At 46.1% G+C, this 8,999-nt stretch overlaps 1 long non-coding RNA gene across 1 annotated transcript; it reads right to left on the bottom strand.

Annotated features, from left to right (window-relative positions):
• LOC308575044 lies at positions 1–2,612 on the bottom strand. The gene is made up of 2 exons (XR_014002689.1): positions 2,492–2,612; positions 1–856 (listed from the first exon to the last, which is right to left on the bottom strand). It is a non-coding gene; the product is annotated as an uncharacterized lncRNA (long non-coding RNA).
• Between the last annotated feature and the right edge of the window lie 6,387 nt (positions 2,613–8,999).

Raw genomic sequence — 8,999 nt, 5'->3', positions numbered from 1 at the left:
TTGTTCTATGATTCATAGAAGGTTTTAATGAGGAAAAAGCAGGAAAGGAGATGGTGGAAACAGCCCATTGCATATCAATGCAACATGGACCACTGAAAAGGCAATTATCAGATATCATCTCTTTGGAGCTGGAAATTGCAAAGACAAAGTTGATACATCACTGTGGACTAAGGCAACGACAACAGAGCTGACCTCCAATCTTCCCTTTGGCCTTGTAGGATGAGCATCCTTCAGCCAATCACAGCTGTAATTTAGGAGGTGCTGGTGCATCATTAGTGGTTGGAATGTAAGGCAGCAGATGTAATCAGGAAACAGAAGCCTATTGTTGAAAATAAGCATGCAGAGTTGGGCCAGCAAAGGAACACAGTCAAAATGCAATATTGATTGTTAGCAGAGGTTTGGAGCCCTCACAAACCCCACTGGTCAAACAGTGGGATCTCTGGAGAACTAAGCATTTCTGAATACTGTATCTATCCTTTCAGCCAAGGGTTAGAATCTCACGTCTTCTTTCCTGGATGTTCCATCAGTGTTGCGTCCGAGCTTAACATGGCCAGCCCTGACCAGGGTAATATCGTCGGTAGGGGACGCACACCTTCCTGGGGTAGGTTCCTGGAGGACATGGGCAATAAGGTCGGGGATAGAAGGGGACACAGGCCTTGATGGGACAGTACCCTGGGGGGCATGGGAAACCGAAGCCAGGGCCGTACTTGGAACCACAAGGATCGTAGCAACCAGGACGCTGATAGGGTGGATAGCAGCCAGGGTACTGCCAGAATGAGTCATCTTCTGGGTTAGAGAAGTCCTCCAACAGGATTCCATTATTCAGCAGAGACATCTTGGAACAGTTGGGGTAGATCTGTAATAACATTGTGGCAGAGAGGTTATAGGTTGAAAAAACTGGGTTAAAAGAGAGATGGGAAACCTGAGGCACAAGGACTCATAATCTGGTGAACCAGGTTCGATTCCCCGCTCCTCCACATGCAGCTGCTGGGTGACCCTGGGCTAGCTACACTTCTCTCTGAACTCTCTCAGCCCCACTCACCTCACAGAATGTTTGTTGTGGGGGAGGAGGGGAAAGGAGATTGTGAGCCACTTTGAGACTCCTTAAGGGGAGTGATAAAGCGGGATATCAAATCCAAACTACTACTACTACTACTACTACTACTACTACTACTACTACTACTACTCTTCTTCTTCTTCTTCTTCTTCTTCTTCTTCTTCTTCTTCTTCTTCTTCTTCTTCTTTCTTCCTGGCACTCAAAACTCTTCCCAAGACAAACTGGCTCTCCCAAACCACGGCTATTCTCTACTGGCACACCTCTGAAATGTGTCCTTGAAATCTCATACTGCCTCTTATTTGCCTAGATGGAGGACAACAAAGTCTCCAGGTCTCTCTCCTGCCAACCATACCTATTCTCCCCAGACCATGCCCCTAACAGACCATGCTTTGCATGCTTTCCCATGTTTTGGCTTGACTAGAGGGTTAATTTGAGCTCTGATAATGCCTCTTGACTCCCTGGATAGAGGATAGAGATGAGTGGTTGAGTGGTTGTAGAAACTTGCCTTCTGCACCAAGCTAAAATTTGCATTTCCTGTCCTATCCACTCATTTTAACATCGCACAATTGTCTGAATGGAAGATTAGAGAGGGACCTGTGAGTTTGTGTAGATACTAGAATCATAGACTTGTAGAGTTGGAAGGGACCATGAGGATCATCTAGTCCAGGGGGTCAGCAAACTTATTCAGCAGGGGGCCGGTCCACTGTCCCTCAGACCTTGTGGTGGGCCAGACTATTCTGGGGCAGGGGGGGAATGAACGAATTCCTATGCCCCACAAATAACCCAGAGATGCAATTTAAATAAAATTCTATTTTACATTCTATTCATGTAAAAACAGGCTGATTCCTGGACCGTCCACAGGCCGGATTTAGAAGGCGATTGGGCCAAATCTGGCCCCCGGGCCTTAGTTTGCCTACCCATGATCTAGTCCAGTGTTTCCCAAACTTGGGCCTCCATCTGTTCCCAATACAGTTCCCAAAACAGCTGGAGACCCACGTCTAGTCCAACTCCCTGCAAAGCAAGAATCTTTCGCCCAAAGTGGAGCTACAGTACAAAGGAAAAATGTGCATTTATTGCTCTGCCTGCTTTTGCCCCCTGGTTCCTGTGACCCTCCAAAATTATTTACGCAACATTTGATGGGAACTCCATTATCTAAAAATTTCAAGCTGTGTCCACTCTACAGGCACTTTCTTCAACAAGTTTAGAAACCCAACAGGACACTCAGAAGCCATCAGATGCATTTGGACACCACACCAGAGCTCAGCTGAAACACTCATCTAGATTTTTCTCAGTGGAGGAACTTGCCATTTCCCTTCAACATTTCATTCCTTGTAATATTCAGCAAGATAAATGAAGCTGGCCTGATATTTAGAAGCCCTCAGAGAAAAGAGATCTTTCAGTCCCCGTCAAGCCTGTGAGCACGCAAGGAATTACCTGGTTTCCTACTGGATCCGATGGGATGCTTTCGGAGTTTCAGATGTTTCTGAAGTAACCCATTGTGCGGCAGCTCCTTTTATATGGTCCGTCGTTGTGCCTAGAGGAAAACACTCATCTCACTTCCAAGAATTACAGTAAAAATTAATCTTCAGACCTTTAATTGTCACATGTTTAATTGAAATAATCTAATTATTTTTTCCTTCCTTGTTCAACATGCTGCATCATCATGTTAACCCCTTAGCTTGTTTGAGGAAATGCCCTATTTAGGCTGAAATGCCTTCTCCACATTCCTGCAAATGCAACTGATCTCAGTGAGGCCTCCTTCTGAGCAGACATTGTAGCACCCTTTTGCAAACTTATTTTAGAATATACAGAAGAAGGAAGAAGGAATGTCTTGTGTCTAACCCTAACCGTTTTGGGAGGAAGATCTCCCACCTCCATGCAGTATATTTTTGCTCAGTCCAGAAACCATGAGAAGTGGTATTCAAACATTTAATTACAGCACACAACTCACGTTTTACACAATGGGATAGGATCGTACTCCCAGTTCTTCCACATTGCACCGTGACCCAAAAATAACAGCAAGGTTTAGCTGTTTTCATCACCATATTCATTAGAATCACCAATTTAATTTGTGTTACAATCACCCTATACAGTGGTACCTTGGGTTACAGATGCTTCAGGTTACAGACGCTTCAGGTTACAGACTCTGCTAAGCCAGAAATAGTACCTCTGTTAAGAACTTTGCTTCAGGATAAGAACAGAAATTGCACGGAGGCGGCAGCGGGAGGTCCCATTAGCTAAAGTGGTACCTCAGGTTAAGAACAGTTTCAGGTTAAGAACGGACCTCCAGAACGAATTAAGTTCTTAACCCAAGGTACCACTGTATAGCACTATTGACATCTGTCTGTCTAGAGAGACAATGGAAAGTGTTCCATTGGGGGTAAAACTGTTGGAGAGTTACAGAGCCTGCTACCATTGTAGAGACCAATACAGCAGAGGCATATTTTAGAGCAGGTGGGGCTGGTGAAGGTGTGCAGTTTTTCTGCTACAGGTGCACCATGGGGTTTCTTCTCTCTGTTCTCCTCCCAGCACTGTCCTGTTATCCTTTGACCCTTATAATGGCATCCCAAAGGCTGTTAGGACCTGTTGTCCAAACCCAATGTGTTTCCAGGAAATTGTTTGTTAGGTGAGCATAAGGAGTAAACGATTGCCACTGATTCTTATGGGAAGTTTTTTAATCCATGTCCGACCACAGAATTTTCAGCCCAAAATGATGAAAAAGCTGGGGAAACCCTCTGAAAACCCACCATGGTTTCTGTTTAAACAACTGCCACTGAACGTAAAAACACAAAAAATCTGACTTGCTTAAGGCTGCTAATTTGTTTACAGTACTAGGTCTGGCTGTCTGGATATCTGAATCTGCGGTGTGTGTACTAAAGGTAAAGGTAAAGGGACCCCTGACCATTAGGTCCAGTCGTGGCCGACTCTGAGGTTGCGGCGCTCATCTTGCTTTATTGGCTGAGGGAGCCAGCGTACAGCTTCTGGGTCATGTGGCCAGCATGACTAAGCCGCTTCTGGCGAACCAGAGCAGTGCACGGAAACACCGTTTACCTTCCCGCCAGAGCAATACCTATTTATCTACTTGCACTTTGACGTGCTTTCGAACTGCTAGGTTGGCAGGAGCAGGGACCGAGCAACGGGAGCTCACCCCGTCGCTGGGATTCTGATCAGCAAGTCATAGGCTCTGTGGTTTAACCCACAGCGCCACCCGTGTCCCCAGTGGTGTAGCATGGGTTGTCAGCACCCAGGGCAAGGCAAGTAATTTGCGCCCCCTAACCCGTGGATTTGCGCCCCCTAACCCGTGGATTTGCGCCCCCTAACCCTAACCCCCAGATGTTGCGCCCGGTGCGGCCGGCCCCCCCTGCACCCCCCACGCTACGCCACTGCGTGTCCCTAGTGTGTGTACAAGTGAGGCTAATTCTTCATGTTTGGATAAGTGAATTTTGGTATAACTAGCTTTCCTATAAGGGACACGGGTGGCGCTGTGGGTAAAACCTCAGCGCCTAGGACTTGCCGACCACATGGTCGGTGGTTTGAATCCCAGCGGCAGGGTGAGCTCCCGTCGTTTGGTCCCAGCTCCTGCCCACCTAGCAGTTCGAAAGCACCCCTAAGTGCAAGTAGATAAATAGGTACCGCTTTATAGCGGGAAGGTAAACGGTGTTTCCGTGTGCGGCACTGGTGCTGGCTCGCCGGAGCAGCTTCGTCATGCTGGCCACGTGACCTAGAAGTGTCTGTGGACAGCGCTGGCTCCCGGCCTCTAGAGTGAGATGAGCGCACAACCCTAGAGTCTGTCAAGACTGGCCCGTACGGGCAGGGGTACCTTTACCTTTAGCTTTCCTATAGCAAAACCAGTGTGGTTTAAGAAGGCACAGAACCTATACTCTAGAACCAGGGATGGAGAGCTGGTGGCTTTCCAAATCTTGTTGACCCCTTGTCCCATGAACCCCAGCATGGTCAGTGGTTAGGAATGATGGGAGTTGTAGTCTAGCATGTTCAGGAAGACCACAGAATGTATGTCTAGAACCAGGATCGCTATGGCCCCCTCAGATGTTGTTGGACTACAACTCCCGTCAGCCCCAGCCAGCAGGGCCAACATTCAAATATGGTGGAAGTTCTAGTCCAGCAATGTTTGGAAGGTCACAGGTCCTTCATTCCTGACATAGACACTATTGTTGCAATGTTATATATTTTCCACCCAGAAGTCAGTCCAATTGAACTCAGTAGTATTCACTCCCAGTTAAGTGAGTACAGCAGGTTTCACCAGCCAGGCATCCCCTAGGTGTGATTGGATTCTACATCTCATCAAGATGATCAAGATCTCATCAGAGATCAAGACCCAGTTGTCAGGGAAGATCAGAGCAGGAGTCCAGGGAGATCTAGAAAGCTACTGATTCCCTCCAGATGTTGTTGGATTACAGATTCCATCCTCCTCCCTGACCATGGGCCCTGCAAGATGACGCTAATGAGGTTTTTATTTACCGTATTTTTTGCTCTATAAGACTCACGTTTTCCTTCCTAAAAAGTAAGGGGAAATGTGTGTGTGTCTTATGGAGTGAATGCAGGCTGCGCAGCTATCCCAGAAGCCAGAACAGCAAGAGGGATCACTGCTTTTGCTGCACAGCGATCCCTCTTGCTGTTCTGGCTTCTGAGATTCAGAATATTTTTTTTTCTTGTTTTCCTTCTCCAAAAACTAGGTGCGTCTTATGGTCTGGTGCATCTTACAGAGCGAAAAATACGGTATTATTTGGGGCGGGGGGAGAGTACACCTTTGAATCAATGAAAACTCTCTAGGTGTACAAATAAAATAGGACATTAACAGCACTGCTGAAATCCATAAACGGATTAGAAAACAAAATACACATAGTCTATGCCCCATTAAAATACTCTCATAAAAGAGTAAAAACAAATATGGGTTATGAAATAATAGGTAGCTGACCAGGCTTGCTGAAACAGATCTCACTCCTGTCAGCAATCATGCTGCAGCATTCTGCGTCAACTGCAGATTCTGGACAAACCACAACGAAAGCTCCACATGGAGTTGCACAACATCAGGAGGTCCATTCGTGACAGAAAAGTCCATCTCATCAGTTCTCTTTCCAGTTGTTTGAGGAAATAATGTCATTCCTAAGCAGAAATCTGCAAACACGTACCATTGGTTTATTATGCTTACAGAGACATGTACTAGGGCAGTCACGGGTTCAAGCAGTTGCTTCCTCATACACCTTTTACTGGAAGAGTATGGAACCACATCTAAGAACAAGGATTCTTTATAAACATAATTACAGCAGTTAGAAATAATTGTGGAGCTGGCTAGGCTTCCCAAACCTTCTCAGATGAGATGATGCGGGTGTTCACCCATGAAGGACACATGTTCAGGGTCCTTCATGGAGACTCATGGGAAAGCCTATGTCTTATGATGTCTCCGGATGGATGTGATCACTGAGATGTCCACAATGCCTCCAATTGCCTTCAAAATCCATTTGGATGTATGGACTGAGAGGAGCATCCACACTCACCCCACCCACCCAGTCTCTGCCCAAACACAACTCACATTTTGCTCTGGGTAAAATTTGGCATCAGATCAATTTGGGGAAGATTATAGCAATTCAGAGCTCCCTTACCATTCCACCAGCAATGGCACCAGAGAAAAGGTTTAGGACCCGTTTCAAAACTTGTTTGCGGTAAGAAGGTGGGACAGGCTAGTTGATGATCCAAAGGCCAGTCACTTAGGGATGGGGGACCTGTGGGGCCCCTAAGTGGTTGTTGGACTCCAGCTCCCATCAGCCTCAGCCAGCATAGCCAAAGGCCAGGGATGATGGGAATTGTAGTCCAACAACATCTGGTGGGCCGCATGTAACAGACGTATAGTGTCCAGAAGTGATTGTGTCTCCCTTGGACAGACCCCATGGTCAGACCCCATGTGGAGTCCAGACCCTCAAAGTGTCCCTATTTTCCAGGAATAGTACCAGATTTACAGAAGCTGTCCTGGTTTCTGATTTGATCCTGGAATATCCCGCTTTTCCTTTTGTTTAGTCGTTCAGTCGTGTCCAACTCTTCGTGACCCCATGGACCAGAGCACGCCAGGCACTCCTGTCTTCCTTAGGACATCCCTCTTTTCATCAGAGAAATGTTGGAGGGTATGGAGTTATGTCATCTCTGAGCCAAGGAGATAAGTAAATATATAACCTTTAGAAAACATCTGAAGGCAGCCCTGTATAAGGAAGTTTCTTAATATTTAATGTTTTACTATCTTTTTGTATATGTTAGAGGCCACCGATGGTGGCTAGGGCAACCCAGTCAGATGGGTGTGGTATAGATCATGGGTAGGCAAACTAAGGTCTGAGGGCCGGATCTGGCCCAATCACCATCTAAATATGCCCCATGGATGGTCCAGGAATCAGCGTGTTTTTACATGAGTAGAATATGTCCTTTTATTTAAAAGGCATCTCTGGGTTATTTGTGGGGCATAGGAATTCATTCATTATCATTATTTTCCAAAATATAGTCTGGCCCCCTACAAGGTCTGAGGGACAGTGGACCAGCCCCCTCCTGAAAAAGTTTGCTGACCCCTGGTATAGATATTGTTGTTGATGGTGATGTTGATGTTGTTGTTGTTGCTGTTGCTGCTGCTGCTGCTGTTATGCATGCCATCACAAGGACCAAAGGCTGAAGGTTGCTCACCCCACAAGACTGAAGGGAAGATTGGAGATTTCCCCCCCCCCTGTCATCTTTGCCTTAACACACAATGCTTTATGTATTTGCAATTTCCAGCTCAGAAAACAGGATGTCTGATTATTGCTCTTTCTGTGGTCCACATTACATTGACCTTTTTTTGCAATGGGCCATTTCCACTGTCTCCTTTCTTTATCTCCGCATTAAAGTCTTTTGAAAATCATAGAATGGTGTCACATTGTTTTCTCCCTCTCACCATTCTTATACTCAGAGTAGACCCATTGAAATGTACGGAAATGGCTAATTTAGTTGCATTGTTTTCAATAGGTCTGTTAAAGACACATGAACAGGAATATGGTTGGTCCCTGGCAGTTGATGAAATAGTTGCTGAAATAGGGCTGGGATTGCTTCCTGTCGGAATCACTAGCTTTTCCTGTTTACTCAGCAGGAAGGTCCATTTAAAATGAAATATGTAGTTGTTTTGCTTCTGCTTTTTGTGTTCTCAAGGTGTCAAAGTTAGCCTTGTGGCCCTGCTCCTCCAATATACCACAGCAACATTTCCCCAGTACGAATCCCTGCTTGGGCTTTCATTGACCATAAGCAAAATCCCATGGATCTAGGTGGTGACCCTCCGTGGAGAGAAATGCCCCATCTTGTCCATCTTTGGGATTTTACTTTGGCTTTGGTCTTGCGTTCAAGGGGCATAGCCTCTGTGCAGGCACAGAGTTTGTGATTCAGCAAATCTATTATACCATTCAAAGAGTTTCATCACCTGATTAAATTATCAAAAGAAGAAAGCCATGATTGGCTTTTCTCACCAGGGACACAAGGAAGGGGAAGGTGTAGATTTAAGAAATCAAATTCCCCAAGGGCAGAAACTCTGTTCAGCTCTGCTCTGAATGGCAGCTTATGAGAAATGTAGGTCTAGCAAAATAAGAAGTCTTCTCTGTTGTGGCCCCAATCTTGTAGAGTGGAGATGGGGAACCTCAGGTCATGAATGCAGGAGCCCATGTCCCCCTATGCGGACCTCAGAACTCTTCCCAGACCACAAGCCTCACTTGTCCTGAGCCCTCCATGATTCTTTTTGCTGTTTCTATGATATGCTGAAGAACTGGGTGGGAATGGGAAGAGATATGATTGTGGGTTGAAGCAGAAACAGCATGCTTGATCTCCAATCTCCCCTTTGACCTTGTGGGCTTAGTATTCTTCAACCAACTACAGTCAAAGTGACTCTGGTGGATGGTACTGCTGCATCCTTAAAAGCCCTAAC

This window comes from Podarcis bocagei, assembly GCF_964188305.1.
Source record: "Podarcis bocagei genome assembly, chromosome: 16".
In the NCBI taxonomy this organism is placed as follows: domain Eukaryota; kingdom Metazoa; phylum Chordata; class Lepidosauria; order Squamata; family Lacertidae; genus Podarcis; species Podarcis bocagei.
The sequence above is the reverse complement of the archived record's forward strand: the minus strand, read 5'-3'. Positions and strand labels throughout refer to the sequence as shown.